Source organism: Sceloporus occidentalis, unplaced genomic scaffold (genome assembly GCF_023333645.1).
Source record: "Sceloporus occidentalis isolate IW3139 unplaced genomic scaffold, rSceOcc1.0.p SCAF_118, whole genome shotgun sequence".
Classification (NCBI taxonomy): domain Eukaryota; kingdom Metazoa; phylum Chordata; class Lepidosauria; order Squamata; family Phrynosomatidae; genus Sceloporus; species Sceloporus occidentalis.
Genome location: NW_028317098.1, coordinates 2,609,566 through 2,629,370, shown reverse-complemented (window position 1 = coordinate 2,629,370; position 19,805 = coordinate 2,609,566). Strand labels below are relative to the sequence as shown.

The 19,805-nt window shown below is 40.4% G+C and overlaps 1 protein-coding gene across 3 annotated transcripts in view; it reads right to left on the bottom strand.

The window, feature by feature from the left end:
• Positions 1-19,805, bottom strand: part of LOC149282362 (hippocalcin-like protein 1) — a 101,366-nt gene that overhangs the window by 67,199 nt on the left and 14,362 nt on the right. Inside the window, exon 2 of one of the 3 annotated variants that reach the window (XM_089498296.1) lies at positions 9,287-9,397. The exons of the other annotated variants lie outside the window; for them this stretch is intronic. The gene's annotated coding sequence lies outside the window, so the exon portion shown is untranslated. The remainder of the gene's footprint in view (positions 1-9,286; positions 9,398-19,805) is intronic. 3 annotated transcript variants of the gene reach the window in all.

Below are 19,805 nucleotides of genomic sequence, written 5' to 3'. Positions count from 1 at the left end.
AACAAGGGCAGAACGTGGTGCGGAGCATGACCTGCTAATGTTTAAAATTTAAAATAAAAATAAAGATAAATTAGATTAGATTAACCATAGTGCCAAAATGTGTGTTTATGTTATGTTGTTTTCGACTTATGCAGACCTAAGACAAACCTATCATGTGGGGTTTTTGGCAAAAAAAATAAAAATAAAAAAAAAAATTCAGAGAGGTTTACCATTGTCTTCCTCTGAGGCTGAGAGAGTATGACTTTCCCAAGGCCACCCCATCCTGATCAAGACTATAGTCAAGAAATCAGAAGACAGGGTAGATTTCAATGAAACATTGTTAGGAACTTCTTGGCAGAAAGAACAGTTTGTCAATGGAACCTATTGCCTAGAGAGGTGGTGGAATCTCCTTCCCTTGATGTCTTCAAAAGAGCTGGGCATCTACTGCTGGGGATGGTTTAGCTGAAGATTCTGCGTTGAGCAGGGGGTTGGACAGGACAGCCCATGAGGCCCTTTCCAACTCTATGATTTTACCATTCTATGCTTCTTTATAAGTCTTTATCTTTGCTCATATCTTATTTCCAGCTCCTCAAGATTCTTCTTGCATTTCAAGTTCCTTACCTAATTTATATTCCCATCTTGCTTGTCATCCCATGCCTCCATCCTGCCACTGATAGTCTCAGATAAACTATTTCAACAGTTGAGTGTCAAACTACCTAGAAGCTTAAACAGATTAAAATCAGTCTTGATGCTTGCCTCTCATCTAAATGACAACTGAATTAAGTAGGCTGTGTTAACATATACAGTACTAGTTTTTACCATTATGTTATATTACACATCCTGCTTCCCATTACTTCTTCTCATCCCAGTCTATTCACAACACTTCACATCTGCTAGCTGCAATGACTGTATATTGTTATGTGCCACTTGTATGAATGACACTACAAAATCCTTCACTGAAAAAAAGAAAACAAATACTGAGAAGGCACACTCTAATTTCACCTTCTACTTATACCCATCTATAAAGGGCAACGCTGCTGAGGAAAATCCATAAATAAAATGGATAGCTCTTCCAAGAGGAAAGAGCCACAAAAGTTCAATTAGGCATTATTTTTCAAATGCAGTAATGTAGACCACTACCAGTTTGTCAGGAGCAATGATGTAAAGCACAAATAGTTCCAACAAGATGTAATTAATCTTGTTAAAATTCCCTAAGGTTGTCTCATGTCATCTTATTGTCAATTTAACAACAATGTTAAATTAACAGTTTCATCCTGCTCCTGCCTCCACCCACCCATGAATCTTACAGGAAATGTATCCTATGAATACCCTTTATTGCCTGGAAATTGAATATATTGAATAAATGCTCAAGTAGTTAACCCAGCAACTTTTATATAAATATTGATGAATCAAGTACAATTTTTTTGACGGCCAATGTTGAGCTGCATGTGTGCTTACACACAGGATCCTTGGGCATACTCCCAGTCTTAGACCTCTGCCTGGATGCCCAAATTTCAGTGTTTGCCGAGGTTAAACATATGTGCCAGCTGTGTCCATTTCTTGAGAAGTCTAGCTATGGTACTCATGCCTTCATTGCATCCCATTTAGATTACAGCTTTTGTATTATGTGAATTTTTAACTATTAAAAAAAATCTGTTGTAAGCATCCTTGAGTCCCAAACTTGGAAAAAGGTAGAATCATCATCATCTTCATCACCATCATAATCATCAGAACATCTGAACTTTGTGATTGTTGATTTTCTTTCGATATCGGAACATAGGCATATTTTAAAATGTGGGTGAAGAGTCATGGAGCTAATTTGAAGCACAGACTTTCGTGTGACCTCATATTAGTAATTTAATCTACATTACATCCTCCATAACAGGAAAGGCAATACTGTAATTGTCTGAGAGAGTTAGTGCTAGACGTTTCCACAGGAAATGCAAGGCTCTACAAAATCTTAAATAATTTCCCATAACCACCATTTCATTACAGTGCTCAAACATTAAATTTCATCTGGATCTATCTGAAATGGTGGCTGAGATTATTCATAGTCTGTAAAAGCGAACACTTGTTAACTATGAAGGCATTAAACAGCAGTCTGAGCTGCAAGCAGCTTATCATTCAGCCGCATCACCACTGACAAATGCTGGGTAGATTGATTCTGCAGCCTGAGAATATGAAATTGTTTTTCAGTCGCAGGGAACATTCCCTTACAATATTTCTTTCAGAGAAACCACATTCCATAGCAACGCCAATCATCTCCCCCGTGTGGGTTAGGAATACTGGGTCATCTTCATATTCATAAAGAAGATACCACGTTGACACAGAAAATAATATTTTCCTTAATAGGGTTCTGCAAATTATAGGTATGGATTTTTTTTAAAAAAAAGTAAAATCATTGACGGAAAGTCAATAGTGTTAAGAGCAGGTGTTCCTACACCTACACTGTATAGGGTTGCTGTTTTCATGTGCTTTGATGTTAAGTAATACAGTAATATATTTGCAGAAGGGAGGGAAGAATCATAATGATATTAAAATACACTTTTTTACAGACTAAAAACACAAATGCAAAACACACATGCAATGTAAGAGTTTGATTATTCTGAATATTTGGATATATTTTAACAACCACTGAATGTAAAACTGCACTCAGAGAAACCACATAGCCAGCCTTACTTATCTTCAGTGGATAAAACTTCAAACACAACGTGGCCTTTCTTGAGAAAGGAAATAAAGCCTCCAGAATTGGCTTTATAGCAGTTATTGAGGCAATTTCAGGTACACCAACATCTTACTTCCACCCACTTCTGCTAATAACCAGTATATCAATCAATACAGATTGACCTCAATGACTTCAAAACATAATTTTCTGACTGACTATTAACTGCAACCCTTACCTAAGCTTTTCACACCAGCAAGAGATAGGAGGGGGAAAGGGACTGCAATATAGCTAAACGAAACTCAACCGTTTCTGAAGAAAAGATGAGCAAAAGTGAGGTAGGGCTGACAACTACAATTTTGGGGGCATGGCAAGAATGGTCAATTCAAAATTTGAAAACTTTGAGCCTTTCCTCTGAATCCAAGACTGCATCTACACTGTAGGATTAATGCAGTTTGACATCATTTTAACTGCCAAGTCTCAATGCAATGGAATTCTGGGTTTTGTATTTTTGAGAAACATTTAGTCTTCTCCATCAGAAAGGTCTCGTGCCACAACAAACTACAAAACCCAGGGTGGCATCAGCAGAAATCACATGTGCTACATGTCCTTAAGGTACAGTTGAGTGTTAACAATTCCTAAACCATATCAGCCACTTCTACATGCTCACCACACAATCCTGTTAACTCCCACTAAAATCCTTCCACTAGATGCCTCTCAATGTTAGACTTGTCTTTCGCAATTTAATACACATATATAACAATGGATTTTTTTAAAGCAAAGTCGTGCTAATTAAATAATTAGCCCAGCAGCACCAGCAAATTGTGAGGGAAATATTTTGAGCCAACCAACCTATCCATATGCTCCAGACCAAATCCTCTGCAAACAGAGATCTGAAGGGCCAGGGGGGAAATTCCAGTATCTCTTCACTCCATGGGCTCATTCACACTTATGTTTTTGTATCGAGGAGATCTGAATCTACACTGCAATGTGATACTGAATCGAAGTTCCCACTATATTTACTGTGATCGAATCTCTCCATGGCATTTTAACCCTACTGCTGTCCACACTGCCCTTGTATTGCTTTAAAATGGAGCCTCCGTTTGGAACACATTCAATCGTTTGGGGGGGGTGTTAACGTCAATTAGGTGATGCACATCTTTGTCATTCCACTTCCACTTCCACTGTTGGTAACGTGACTCTGCTTCCACTGTTGCGGGTAGTTCCAATCTGAACACAAAAACTGTATAAACATATAAATAAGCCTTCTGATGCTAAGTCAAGGGAAATGGAGGCAGTGGTGGAAATACTGTCTGGATTTATGGAGCTGTGTCTTCACTGGTGGGATGTTCACTCGCAGGATGTGTATGTTCTGCCCCTCCCTTCCTGTTTTGGAAGAATCCGTTCAGAATACCCTGAATCAAACTGACAGTGCGTTCTCATTTGTGGCATTCTGCATCCTTTCAAAAGATGCTGGAAAACCCCCTGGTATACTTACCAAGGCAAGTATGAATGCCACAGAAATAGCCCGGTTTCCACACTGGGTTATTTCGTAGTTTGAATGAGTCTGATGTGTTTGTATGTGCCTTCAAGTTGCCTGTCAACTTATGGCATCTGTATTAATTTCATAGGGTTTTCTTAGGCAAGGAATACTCAGAAGTGGCTTTGCCAGTTCCTTCCTCTGAAATATGGCCTATAGCAGTGATTCTCAAACAGTGGGGTGGGACCCCTAGGAGGTGCATGAGAGTTGCTCAAGGGGGGCATAACACTTTGAGGTCCTGATCCATCCTTCTCTTCCTGTTCCCAAACTTTTTTTCTCCTGGAGGAAAAGGGAAAGGCAAGAAAAGTACTTGGAGCCACAGCCAAAATGGGAGGAGAAGGAAAAGGAGGAGAGCTATTTCCTTATAAAATGTTAAAAGATGAATATCCATGAATTTGTGAATGAAAATAGGCAGACTCAACAAACAAAATATGTTTCAATTATTTCAAAAAATCTCTGGGTTTTCCCCAGGAAAAAAAGCCCTGGAAAAACTGGTTTAACATGGCTTCAACATTTCTAGAAATTTACAACTCTATCTGGAAATTTTCCATGGAATCTAGAATTTTGGGGAATCTCAGCTTTTGAGTTTCAGAAATAATTTTAAGTGTTCAACATTGTAAGGAATACATCACACGTGGATCTACCATGACATAAAGTCTAGAGTGACTAGAATGGCTGTTTGCTCTCAGAATGTGGTATTCAGAGGTAAAAAATGTTTTTATTGCAAAGGATAAATATCTATGTGTATATATAGCCCCCTTACAAAAGGCACTTATCAACAACAACAATTTATTGAGTAGCCCAAGGGCCGTTTCAAAATGCTAGTAACATAATAAAAAAACAGTATCACACAGCTATAAAAAGGCACTTATCACAATATCTTGTGGCAATAAAGTCAATAGACTAATTATGCTCTGTATTGCAGAACAGTTTCCTGTTCACTTACCAACTTCACTGAATGATCGAAGTCTATTTAGATGCTGCATTATGTATGCAACATACAGGGAAGTCTTCCATTTGTTTTAACTTGGGGGGAAAAAGCATTCAGGGGCTCACTTCAGATTGGCCCCACAGCACACAGATTTGGGGATGTTTAAACCTCCCCTTCTACAGCTACCTCCTTCCTAAATTTGACCCTACTTTGCAGGAACTCCATTAACACCATATTTTGGTGGTTAAAACTAAATAGATGATCAAATACCTATTCTGTTTGGCCATTTTAAACTCTATTGAAATACAGGACAACACAAAAAGTGTGCAACCTAGTGAATAATAAAAATAATAATAGCAGCTCTTTCTAATGATTCCAGGCCTCGGTTCCTAAAAGACTAACTATGACATCACCTAATTTGCTAATTAAGTAACCAGTGCCTGACATCACACCTCTATGGTCATACCAGAAAGGAAGATGGTGAAAAAATTTCTGCAACATCTTCCACCATTATATTTTCCTATGGAAACTGCCTCTTTTCTACAAATGCATTCTTCTACCAAATTAAACAGCAACATTAACATTGGGCACAATAGCAGTTACAGCATGCTGTAATTATTTTTTTCACAGTAACTATCCCCAGGAGAATTTTTTTTACTTTATTTTATATAATAACTCACATCCACAGAATAGTTCTGCTGTTTATTTAGAACAGACGGTGGGGGTAAAACTGGAGTGCACATAATCCAAGCAGTCTAAATCAGAAATTCCAATTGATTTAGGGCTTTATATCCTCACCCCAGAAAACCCACACCAGGAGTTGACCCATATACTGACCAATCCTTACAACATATATTTCTACAAACTTTCTTTTTTCCTGACTCTTATTTTCAGAAGAGTATGGCAGAGCTACCACAGCAACAGCCAGTCACATTTACAGGCCAATGAAGTATTAAGAATTTCACTGGATGCAGTTTCAATTTCTCCTTGTGTCTATGTGTGCCTAAAAGTCACCTGTCTTGTGGTTGCTGTTGTGCGTATTCAAGTTGTTTCCAACTTATGGCTACCCTATCACAGGATTTGTTCAGAGGAAGTTTACCCTTTCCTTCCCCTGAGCCTGAGAGAATGTGATTTGCTGAAGGTCACCCAGTGGATTTGATGGCTGAGCTGGGAATCGAAACCTGGCCTCCAGGATCGTAATCCAACACTTAAAGCTTATGGAGATCTCATTAATTTCATTAGGTTTCCATATAGGCAAGGCAGAAGTGGTTTGCCATTGCCTTCTTCTGAAACACAGCTACACCACCTGCTATGCATTGCTGGTCCTGCATCCAAGTACTAACTAGTCCTGACTGACAACAAAAAGAACTCTCAAAGAGCTTTTTGTAAACTAAAGGAACAATGGGAAGGGAGGAAGTCTGAGGGCTTTCCCAAGTTTAACAAGCCAAACTGCAGATCTGAAGTTCAAAAATTTCTGCTTCCTTTTTTTTCCTCCTTTCCCTTCCCCATCATCTCTAACAGTGCATGGATTACTTGGCCCTGGAAACAAGACATATCAGTCCTTCCCTCCCATAAATCTAAACCAGTGACTCTGCAGCTGACAGGAGGAAATGTTATGCACAGACAAAGTAATGAAGCTTCCATTTTCCCAGCTGCAATTTCAGTCACAATTCTTTCCAGTTTGTTTGTGTTTGCTCAGCTTAACCTGATCTGAATGGGAAAGCATGTCCTATTATTTTATGTACACTAAAAAAAGAACTGTCAACAATATGGTTTGTATGGTATTTCAGTCCCACAACCATTAAAATAAAATCTTTCCAAAATACATTGTGTATTATATTATAGTCCATATGGCCTGCATTGACTGTTCATGCTCTTGAAATTGCCCACTAAAGCCAATGCATCTGAAAAAACATTAGTGAACTGTCCATTGGGCTTCTTCAGATAACCACCACATCTTTAGTATTCATGTGCAAGAAGTCAAGCTAGGATGCCTTCAATGTGAGATGTTTATGTGTGGCATTGCTAAGGATAACCCCAAAAGAGAGCTGTACTATATCTGGAGTTTAAACATCAACCTATTTTAAACCAGGTGTTGTTCTGAACATTAGCAGTATTATATATAAGGTTCAATTTTTAATTGTGCTTCCTAAATAATATTAGATGAGGAAAATGTTCTAAGAACTGCCACCATTCTTGACATGTTCACATCCTCAGTCCCATGATTTAAGATACCTGCAATAAGCACTTCCATGGTATTTCTCCGGTTCCTTTCATTAATGCAGTTATGGTAAGAACAGGGCTCATGCGATAATGCTCAGGAAGAAGCATCCACCTGTCCTCCTATAGCTAGACATCAGCAATTACATTATTCTCCAGGACTTCTGGGAGGACCTGGAGGATGCAACAGTTTAAAAGGTATGTTTGAGGGGTGAGGGACAGACATGTCACAGTTATACCTGTGCAGAACTTTATGATACATCTACCAATCCAGGACTTTGAAATGATTATGATAAATGAACAAACAGATGCCATCCAGCCATGGAAAAGCTGACAGAGTACAGTACACTCCCTGTATCTGTGGGGGATATGTTCCCTGGCTTACCATGGATAGCAAAAACTGCAGATGATGGCAAACCTTGTATTTCCACTGGATGTTGACTATAGAGTCATGATGGAAGACCTAGAGAGACCTTTTTTCCCCAGATCCAGATAAGCGGAACAACAGTTACCAGTTCTGCAGCTACAGGTATGCTGAGGGAAACTTTCCTAAAATGCATGTAGCCTACTTTTTTCTACCTCATCTTTTGCAACATGATGCTAGTTCTGTGTATCTCTACATACACATGATTTTGTAAGTAAACTTGTTTATTTTTCACTTTAACCAAAACTTTGTGTTTTGATTGGTGACACGTGGTACTGGGAGATATAGTGGACCTAGTTTTCCTGCTCACCCATATTCCGCTGTGTGTGCTCTGCTAGTGAGATTAAACAATCTCTCCCACTTTCCTGAGTTTCTAGCAATGCTCAAGAAAGTGAAATTCCAACAGGTATGTGTGTGCGTGTGTCATATTGTACAAGGAGACTGGCATTCTTCTTCAGATACATGAAAGCATAATATATATAGATATAGTCGAGACACAGAGGGTTGGTTATACATCCATTGTTTCAACACTACAAGGACCAGAAATGAAAGTTCGGGCCTCACCCCAAACCAGCTGCCACCATTTGAACAATCCTCAGAGCTTCCTAATTTTGCACGAACCACTTACTCATGTGTAGGCCACTTATTTCAAAGGCATCCTCTAGTCTGAAGAGGCTGGTATATGCCATTCAGTGGCTCAATGGCACCAGGAGAATTTGCAAGTATGTCAGTTTTTAATTAATTAAAGATAAACAGCGAAGTAAATCAAAACCTAAAATAAATTCTATGTATGTCAGGTTTCATGTTCTCAAATATGGTACGTGTTTGTGTGTCCCTACACACACATAAAGTCTTACAGACTTGCATTATGATGCAGACTGTTAATGAGAGTGCATGATTTAGTTTCCAGAACTAAAGGAAACTGCAGGAGGAAACTGCATACTAGAAATTCTTTCCCTTGCTTATTTTTTTTAAAAAAATTATATGCAGTTAAACACAACATGACTAAAAATATCTGTGATAAAAAACATGCCTTAGCCTATGGGGAAAATACCTAAACATGTACATAATAAGGAAAATGTGTACATTTAAGGAAGCATACCAAAATGTACACTCATTTCTGTGTGAAAGGGGAAAAAAAGGTTATAACTCAGTATGGAGCTTGGACATGATGAAAATATTCGTGGTATTTCTAAGAAACACAGTATAAACAAAAGGGACAGATTTGCATCTTTAAAAAGAATCAAACTACATTATTTTCTTTTTTTACTGAAAATAAAAACTGCATGATCAAATACATTTATCTGGATCTCTCCCTCGTGGTTTCAATAGTCTTTCTTTTGAATGCATACATAGGTTTACTACTGCAATAAATTATAGTAAAAGAAACAGTAGCCTTTCTCTCCATGTGGATTTAGGAAAGCATAAACAATAACCCTGTGAATTTAGGAAAGCATAAATAAAAACTACAACATAACACATGCCTTTGTGACAGAAAGGCAAATACACAGATATTATTAATGGGCATACCAGGACAGCAGCCATGAGGTTTAAACTGTTTGTGCCTTGGGAAAGCAGTCTAGTTGTCAGATTACTGTATCATGAAGTAAGTAAGACTCTACACTGCTCTGTTCATCTGAACTGAAAGACAAAATATACAGGAGATCCAGAATTAAGCAACTCTACCCACTGCTCTCTTGCTGGCCCCTGCACAGAGAGATGAACTAGTTACCACCTGCCTTTCTTCAGGGCCACCTTTTCTGTGTGCCTTTTGGCTTATCCCCTTAATCTCAATGCCTGATTCAACTGTATACAAGCTGTAAGTACTTGTAATGGAATCTGCTCACTTTCCCTCCTCCCTGTCCTTGTCTGTCTCTCTTCCCCTGCTGTTTGCTAATTGTCTGTTAGCACCTCCAGGGTGGAGACCAGTGTTACTCTCAACTGCCATATACTCTAAATAGGCACAGTATTTTAAAATAGCAATAATTTGTAACAAAGTTGTTGTAATGATGTTGCACTAGCATCAGGATTGGCACTTTGAGCAAGCAGAATGCATTACATACAAGCTTTGTAAAGCTGCACTATACATTCCAGCGGCTGAAATTGCTAAACACAATGGTACAAAATCCATGGGACCAGAAGTGTTTTGGATATTTTTCGATTCTAGAATGCCTGTATTTGCATATATAGGTCTAATCTCCCTTATCTAAAATGCTTGGGACCAGAAGTGCTTGGGATTTGAAGATATTTTTTTTTTTTTTGGATTTTGGAATATTTTCATAAACATAAGGATTTATCTTGGAGATAATAATAATAATAATAATAATAATAATAATAATAAGCTTTATTTGTATACCGCTTTTCCGTGGACGATCAAAGCGGTTTCCAATGGGACCCAAATACAGCAGGCCTTCCCAACCTAGCTTCCTCTCCCCGAATACGAATATGTTTCAATGGTGATTCACGTCTCTCTGTCCGCTCAAATCTTCCCCCAATTTTAGTCCATCGTATCTTATTGTTTTAAATTGTGATTATTTAACTGTAGTTTTAGATCTGGGATGGTGGGTGGGAAGGGATTAATTTTGAATTTTACTGTAGTTCTAATGTATTTTTACTGTTGTAACCCGCCCGGATTCCCTGTGATTGGGCAGGCTATAAATAAATAATTTATTATTATTATTATTATTATTGTAAGTCACATGCTCTCAGCCTCAGGGGAAGGCAAAGGCTAACCTCCTTTGAAAACATCTTGCCAAGAAAAACCCATGATAGGGTTGTCCATAAGTCCAAAATGACTTGAAGGCATATTGTGTGTGCACACACACCCCTCATATGTAAATATAGCTTAAAGGTAATATTATACATATTTTTAATAATTTTCGGCATGAAACAAAATAACTGATTTAGTTATTTAGTCAAATATTGTCATTTTTAGGTCACACATAAAATAAATGAGCTTTTTTCCTTTTTCCCCTAGCAAGATTATAACATACTGTATTTGTTGGTGGCAATTTTGCCTACAACATATTGTGATTTGCCATGTCCACCAAGGAAAAATGAAAGTAATAAGTGTACAGATTGCACCAGACAGAATTGTGCCCATTACTTGAGTTCATTTCCCTCTTTAATGCTAAACTGTTTCCAGTAAGCTTAACACAATTATAGTTATACACATTAATTGCTCAGGAAGTTTATAATTCCCCACCAACCGCACTTCCCAATAGTCCAGGAAGCTAGTTGCTACAGTTCTTTTTTTCTGTACAGAAAATGTAATAACAGCTTCATGGGGAGTGAAGAAGGGAGGGAGAGGGAAAACAAGGGAAGAAGGAAATTAATCTTCCACTGTGAATTTTTTTCCAAGTAGGCTCTCAATTAAAAACAACATTTGTAAAATTAGATTGGAATATATATGTTAATCTCTATTAACATAAGTAGGAAACTCATAAAAGCAAGTAATTTTGTAGCCACAAACATCTGGAAAGAAGATTAAAAAAATTACCAGAGAAATGAGAGATGTTGAACAGAAGCAAGTTTTAAGAAAATAACCACACAACAGTATATGCGCACACTTGCGAATCAATTTTAGTCCATTTCTCAGCTCTGCTATCATAATTCTGCAGAGTATTTGTTCTTTACAAATACTCTAGTTTGCTCCTGGAGTATTCTGGCCTCTACTTTCTGGAGCAATGCCAAGTGGTTGCATACATACACATCTTACTGTGCCACCCAGCACCAGCACTGCTGGCATGAGCCGCTCCCTCTGAGGCAGAAAATGTGGTGCTCTGTGTAGATCAAATCACTGGACACCTTATTGTGACTTCAGATGGGGCAACTTGATGCAGCACCAAGCAGCACAGCAGGATGCATGTGAAAACAGCTACCTGGCATCCCTGTGGAGTGTGCCAGATTTTCCTGGAAAATTCAGAGCAAAAGATGCAGTAAGTCTTTTTAATCGGCTTAAGGGGGGATGGTCCAAATACGACGTGGAAATGGCCTCAAGTCCAGTCATGTTTTGCCCTGTGTTGTGAAGACAGTGTTGTGAAGACAGTGTGCCATGAGGGCAAGGGAAAACTGGTTCATTTGGCCTGTGCAGACCAATTTTGATTTTATCTCGACTCTCTAAAAAAGCATTTCCAAGAGCATTTCTATTGCCATTCTCTCACACAGCCTGCTTAGACAGGTCTGTTCCTGGACCCCCCACTCCATGCATCTGAAGACATAGACTGCAGTCTATGGCCCGTTACAAACGGGCCTTAAAGTACGCAACGAGCACATACTAGGGTTAGAAAGGGGCGTCCTTTCCGGACGCCCCTAATCCTAGTACGCGCTCTGCGCGTAGAAAATGGCGGCAGCCATGTGGAATGGCCGCTGCCATCACTACGTCACGACCGCGCTGCCTCCAAACGAGGCGGTGCAGTTGTGACGGGGCCGCCCCAGGGCGTCTAGTGCGCCCTTTCCAAGGCCCTGGAAGGAGCTCCGTTTTGGAGCTCCTTCCTGGCTTTGTGTTGCTGGGCGCAGCCTTCAGACAGCTGCGCCCAGTGACACAGAGGAGAAAGGGGCTAAGCGGCCTCTTTCTCCTCCTCTCTGCCGTCGCAGGGTGTCCTTGGGGCATGGAGCCCCAAGGACACCCCTTTCCGGCCCGGAAAGTGGCGGATCGGGGCCTCAGCGGCTGCCGCTCTAGCTGCTGAGGCCCTGATCCGGCGGGTGCAGGCCGCCACTTTTCAGTGGTCTGTAACCCGCCTAGGAAAGCTCATGCTACCAGCTTTCTTTCAGATAGTCTCAAAGGTACTACAAGATCCTTTTGCACACTGATTTTCCAACTAACATAGCTATGTCTTTGAATTCTGACAGACCCATAATAAGAGGACATCAACATTACTCAGTACATAAGAGAATGGTGTGGCTCTGCTGAGCCAGCCTCTCCCTTGGCTCCTGTGAAACATCTTCAGAATCAGGGTCCTCACCTATTCTGTGGGGGAGTTAAATCTAAGAACACAAGGAAGGGAAGGGAAGGGAAGGTCAGTCTGTCTCTGTCAAAGGAGGTTTCTATAATTTCTCCTGTTCGGGGCTTGACCTTTCCAGAGCATTCTCATTCAACATTTGTAATCTCACATTGCATCTCCCTTCTAGTTCAGCATAGATACGAAAGAGACAAACCTTTACTATTTCTATTTATTCATCATTTAGGTTGAAATGGTGTAGATTCTCTGTGGTCATTATTTTTGTTTTCTTTATGTTCAATATATATAACATTACTACGCAGATATTTTCTTTCTTTCTTTGATTCCTCGTTTTGCTCCCCTTCATGGATTTCTGTCCCACATTTCTCCCAAAAAGAGCAAAATGAAAGGCCCCAACCCTGCTTCTCTTGCCTTCTTGTATATAGATGGATAAACACACACACACATTATAGTACATAGTATGCGACAAACAGCTACTGTCCCTTGACAAGAGGAGATGTGATAGGATGTCATATTGAGGATGGCGCAACCTTGTCTTGTGCTGCTACTGAGAACAGGACCTCAGAGCAATGGATTCAAACTACAGGAAAGAGATTCCACCTCAACATTAGGAGGAATTTCCTGACAGTAAGGGCTGTTCAACAGTGGAACAAACTCTCTCTGAGTGCAGTGGAGTCTCCTTCCTTAAAGGTCTTTAAACAGAGGCTGGATGGCCATCTGTTTGGTATGCTTTGATTGAGAGTTCCTGCATGGCAGGGGGTTGGACGGGATGGCCCTTGTGGTCTCTTCCAACTCTATAATTCTATGATTCAAATCACTTGCTTTGAGACATTTATTTGGCTGAGCTGCCTTGCCATGTCTCTATTCTATTAGGTTGAACCACATTAGATTTGCTGCAAGTGGTGAGAAATTGTTTGAAGAATTTAGCACACAGAACAATTTTAAGACACAGTCGGTAAGTATTCCTCCCTTTTTCTTGTATCATTGCCTTCTGGGTTATTGTGGATATGTTCTTAAATAGTTTGTCCATGCACCCATGCATAAGAGTGAACTAAGAGTCCTGTTCTCATATTGATCTTTTCCCTCACTAATTTGAACACACAGAATAGCAGTAGAATAGCCCCAGCTGCTTCCAATCCCCTGACCTCAACATATCTGCATTCACTGTTAAGACCCACAGCAGACAGCAGGGTTCCCTACCATATTCTTGTGTATATAAGTATCTAAAAGGGCCAGCATGGTGTAGTTGTTTGAGTGCTGGGCTAGGAGACTGGGACATTAGGGTTCATGGGAACTGATTAGTGATCTTGAGCAAGTCACACTCTCTCAGCTTCAGAGTAAGGCAAAGGCAAACCTCCTCTGAATAAATCTTGCCAAGAAAACCCCCTGAGTAGTTTACCTCTGGGTCACCAGAAGTCAGAAACTACTAGAAGACACAACAACAACAACAAATAATAATAATTATGTAAAGAGCTGTTGGACAAAGCAGGAAGATTTTATCCAGCCCTGCCAATACCACCAGGCTATTCCACATTTTGATGATTAAGCCAACTATCATTTTGGGTTGCTAGAGATGCTGTGTAATTTATCTTTTGTGGCCAGTCCCTGACAAGGTGTCTTCTAACATATTTTAAAAGCAGCAATGAATAGCCAATATTTAACCACAAGACAAACAGCAGTAGTAAAACAATAGCAATAAAGGCAGCAGTAACAACAAAACCAATGTAACACAAAGGAATAATATCAACAGTTGAGACTGAAACAAATCGGTAACTTGATAGTATCCCTTTTAGAAGTTCAAAAGTTCTAAACAAATGGAGGTTTAAAGGCTTTCAGTCAGTGGGGCCATATGTACTTTAGGTGGAAGAGAATTGCACAGGTCTGGGTCACTGCCAAGAAGATTCTACCCCTTACACCTGCAACTTAATTCATCTCACCAGCAGTTACAAGGCACAGAATATGCCTTCTAACTGCTGATCTCTAAAAGGCCCAGACACAGAGCAATGTGATTTGGGCTTCCAACAAGTATTTCATGCCAACATCTAAGCTGGTGGCCATTCCAGAACCTTTTTGGCATTAATGTAAGAGGGCCCAAGACAACCCTGATCTTGGTCATATAGTTTGGTGAAATACTGTTCCCAGTTGTTTGCAGGGATATAACATGTTATGCAGCTTGCAAAGTTTGGCCATCCACTAGATATCATTTCAACATCTAAGCTGCTACCACCAAAAAATTAAAACAATGAGGCTGGGAGAGTGTGACTTGCTTTAAATAAAACTAAGCTTCTTGGCAAATATTTGCACTTAACCGAACTTTATTTTCATTGTCAAGTCGTTTATATGAGTTTCACTCATCGCGTGATACATTAAAATTTACTTCTTGAGATAATGAAGAGATTCCCTAGCACTCAACCAGGACAGCTAAAGTGGTCTAAAATTGGATTTTTTTCTGCAGTGGACATAAATTACTCCCAATACCAACTAAACTCTGGGGCAAGGCTGAGCAAAGTGTGGTTTGGAGATTGCATGCAACTGCAGGGCTGTTTTTGTGGCCTTCAGGGCCCCACAGGGATTTACATTTTTTTAAAAAAAACTAGCCCCGAAGTGGGTGCAGAGGCCATTCTCTCAACATCCTCTCCACCTTGCCAGGCATTTTATGCCCAGGAAAGGCTTTTTTAAAAAACAGAAACAACAACAAAAAAATACCAGAGGTAAACCATAAGTGGCTTCTGGTTGCTTCCTGGGTTGAAAGAAGGCCTCTCCTGGGCCTAGGAGCAGCACTGGAATTTGCCATGATGGTAATCAAGGGCTAGAGAAACAGACATTCAGTGTTGGGTATGGACTGGCACAAAGTGCTAGCCTATGTGCAGAGTCATGGTGGAGCGTCCACATGCTCAACGCCATGGCTCTGCCCCTTCGTGCCATGACACCCTGTGCACTTCTAGATGGTGTGCAGCCTCATGGTGTGGCCCTGGCACTGCATCTAGATGATGCAGCGTGAAAAGGGCATCACAAAGTTGTGATGCCCTTTAGAGGGCACAAAAAGGAACCATTTTTTCCAGCTCTTTTTTGTGCTCCCTAGAGGCCAGATCGGTGCCACAGCATGAAGTTGCTGCGGCACCAATCCAGCCATTAAAGGGACATCTCAATGCCGCTCATCTGTCGAGCCCCTGAGTTATGTTTGTTACAGGGATTATATTTCACCCTTAATGTGAATAATATATAAAGCAAAGTAAGAGGCACAAGAACAAGAGAAGCACAATACACAGGGATGCCACACCCCAAACTCACAAAATGAGACAAGACTACTGTTAACATGTAGTGCCCTGTCTATAGAGCTATATACCAACTGATATAAAATGAAGAAGCAGGCCTGTTACAAAATTTACAAGATTTTTTTTCTTAAAAGCTAGTAAAAATTCATTCCAAGTTGGGGGGAGGCAGGAAATAATCACTCCCAGTTTAAGATACAAATACCATAAATTATCCTTGGTTAGAACAACTGTTCTTATTATTTCCCAAGCTCTGGTGATTTACTATTATCTGGCAGCACAGCTGAAATACTGTACAGTACATGACCACACTTTTGACACCAGAAACAATGACTCTGGCACTGTTCTTTGTGTAAAAGCTTCCATGTGCCTTGCATTTCCCCCCTGTAGCATTTGTGCTAAGGCTGTAATCCAGAGCACACTTTCTTGCTCAGGAGAAACTCCCATTTATAACAAGTCTCTTTCCAAGACACATAAGATTAGACACTGAGATTCTGCCAACTCCCAAACTTTCCCAAAACAGCCATGAACTGGGTCAAGTTGTTTTCCAACTTTTCTCATGCTGAAATATTTACACATCACGTAACTCACTCTGGTCAGCTGCTGCAAAATGTTCCAGGCCACCAAGATAGTTTCTTCTTGAAAGTGAACCATGTGCAAAAAGTAACTTTCACCGTTGTTTACCTTTTCATTAACACTGGAGCAAGATTAAACAATTTGTTAGTATGTTTTCAGTTTAATCAGTAAGAACGTGGTACAATCTTCTCTTCCATTCAGAACTGCACAATGTCATTTAAGCCCTTAGTTAAGGAGATCCTTCTCATCTTAAAATGACACATTAAAAATATCTGAAACTAATTTGGAAACTGGTCTTTTTTTCCTAGGGTAAACTAAACATTGGGCAAGCAGTGCCAATAAACAAGGTTTGTACCTACCACTGACCCACTGGTTGCAACTGGCTTAGGTTCCCAGATGGATTTTTACTGCTCCTCAGCCAGACAACATGTAAATACTGCATAGCTGCACGCAAATATCTCCCCTTCAAATGTTAGAGGGAGTAAAGGAAACTATTATTTTCTGTACTGTACATGAAATCACATAGAAAGAGAAAGGCATAATATTACAGGAGAGGAGAAAAACAAGCAGTGTTAGGAGACAGAGTCCTGTTCATGGACAAATATTTTGCAGCAGCTAACCAGAACCAGAGTCATTGTTTCTGGTGTAAAAAGTGTGTTCATGTACAAGCATGGTGGTGAGCAACAGTTAAGTCTTTTTCTATCTGGAGGATCTGTGGCAAATGAGAGAGTAGACAAGACAAGCGAATAAGGCCAACCTTAGTTCTCAATTATGGCCTTCCAGTGGGCCATGGAAGATTGTAGTGGTAGGTAAACGTAAAACCATTATTTGTCATAGGCACCTTCAGTAGTAGTCATATGCATTCTAAGTAGTAGAGACAACTAGCTAAATCGGGAGATGCTCTATGCAACATTTGGGACACAGCCAACCAGTCTGCCTGTTCTTGGCCCATTTCCTTCAGAAAATATTGCTTCAACAAGCAAGCAATCTAGTGCAAAGATTAGCAAGACTTTACATGCTTACACATTTTAGAAGGGGGGGGGGACTCAGAATATTGTATGAGTGAGACGTGATTATGCTGTTGAAGTCGCAGTATACAAACTTCAGAGCTCTCAACCTGTGCATTTTCAATGGAACAACAAAAACTGATGTGGTTTTCATCCCATTCATGGAGAGTTTTTACCACTACATGTTTGGGGGAGGGGTGGACAGAAGAAGGGAATGGTTTAGAATGAGGAATTACTGTTATCTTCATTTCACCATCAAATCTGCATTCTGTATACCGTCTAGATAAATGTTTCCATCTTTAAAGAAAATCATGTGTCAACATCTTCCTGTTTAAGAAGTACACACATTTACAACTAACTGTGGAAAGAGCTAAAATTAAAATGCAAAATACTTTTGCTTGTTGTGCCTTCAAGTTGTTTCCAATTTATGGTGACTCTATCACAGGGTTTTCTTGGCAAGATTTGTTCAGAGGTGGTTTACCATTGCCTTCATCTGAGACTGAGAACATGTCTCCAGAGTTGTTGTCCAACACTCAAACTTTCATCTGTTAAAGCTGCAATCCTATGCATATTGCTCTAGGAGAAAGCAACACTGAACACAATGGGACACATTTCTGAGCAAATATAAATAGAACCATCATCAACAAATACAGATAGTCCTGTGTGGTAGCTGCAGTCTGTTCTCTCCTCCCTGATACATCCACAAACAATTATCATCCTATCCCTTCTATTCTGCATTCACACGTGCCAAGGTTTCCTAATACTAAGGGATTCTAAATGAGAAAATAACTTGAATTACTATATTTAACATACTTCAGCTTTCCCCACACATGTATACTATAACATGCTTAGACCAATTCAGTATGTATTCTAGCGTGCATTTACAATACATTTATATACATTACTCCCAAGAGTGTAAGAGAGGCAGTCACAATATAGCACAAAAAAGAAAGGCACAAATAACAGACGAGAAACCACAGAAAGAACAATCTCAAATACCTGTAGTATTTTATTAAGTGCAATGTGTTTCAGCAAATATCTTCTTGAGGGTCTATTATTCCCTCAAATCTATGAAGAAAACAACCACAGATTTATTAAGGGAACAGCCTCATATTTTGAACAATGCTAGGCTTAGGAAAGCATCATAGGCACTTCAGATGGGCTTTTCTTTGGTTCTTCTTCAGCCACAATGCAGCCGTGGCAAAATGTGACAGAAGATTAATAAAGAGCATAGCAGAGTGAGATTATGGGTTTCTATCATACAGTGAGCCCTCCCCATATGCAGAGGATCCGGTCCAGACATACACACCCCGCGTTTAAGGAAAAACCCGTACACTCAAACCCCATTTTTTAAATGGGGGAGCACTCTTATGTGCTGTGCAGCATACGCACCATTATATCTGCCGCAGCTTAACATTCCGCGTAAAGTTAAAGCTGTGCATGGCACGCCTGCGTGTGGTGGGGGCAAACTGTATATGCATAAGTTCATGAGCTGAACCTCTTTCAAAGTAGGACATGGCAAAACAGAAGAATGAGAACTGATTTTTCCTTCAGTATGCTACTATAAAGTTCAAAGTTACCAGCAAGTGGTGGAAGTTTATTTTAGAAAATGCTGTTAATTACTTACTGAAAAGATAAAGAACAGAAAATAAATAATGGACAGCTAAGCAAAATTAAGACCAATTGTACTGGAAACTATCCATGTTCTTTCCCAAATGCACATGGGACCTCTACCATATGTAGAGGAGTTCTATGTTACAAATGTTTGCAAAATCAGGGTGGGAACAAGCATAGAACTGTAAGAGAATGGCATCTGGAAGTAAAGCAGTATATTCATCCCTGAAGTGAACAAAAATAAAAATCATCCAAAAGACAGCTTGCTTTACACCCACACATAGGGTTGCCATATCCCGGCGGCCCCCGTGACATTCACGGTTTCGGGGGGCCCCTCCCGGTCACGGTCCGGTTTGGGCCCCCACCCGTGCCTTGTTCCCGGCTTGGGGGGTCCGCTTCGGCCATTGCCGCTGCTGCGGCGCCGACCCATCTCCTCCTCCTCCTCCGGCTCCACCTTCCTCCTCTTCCTCGGCGGGCCGGCAAGCGCCGCTGCCACCGCGCCCCCACTGGGAGAGCTTGCGCGCTGCCCAGGCCTCAGTAGGGGCCATTGGCAGCGCGCGCGCCTTCCCCATTCCCTCCGCGCGCGCGCGCCTGCTCCATTCCCTCCGCGCGCGCGCGC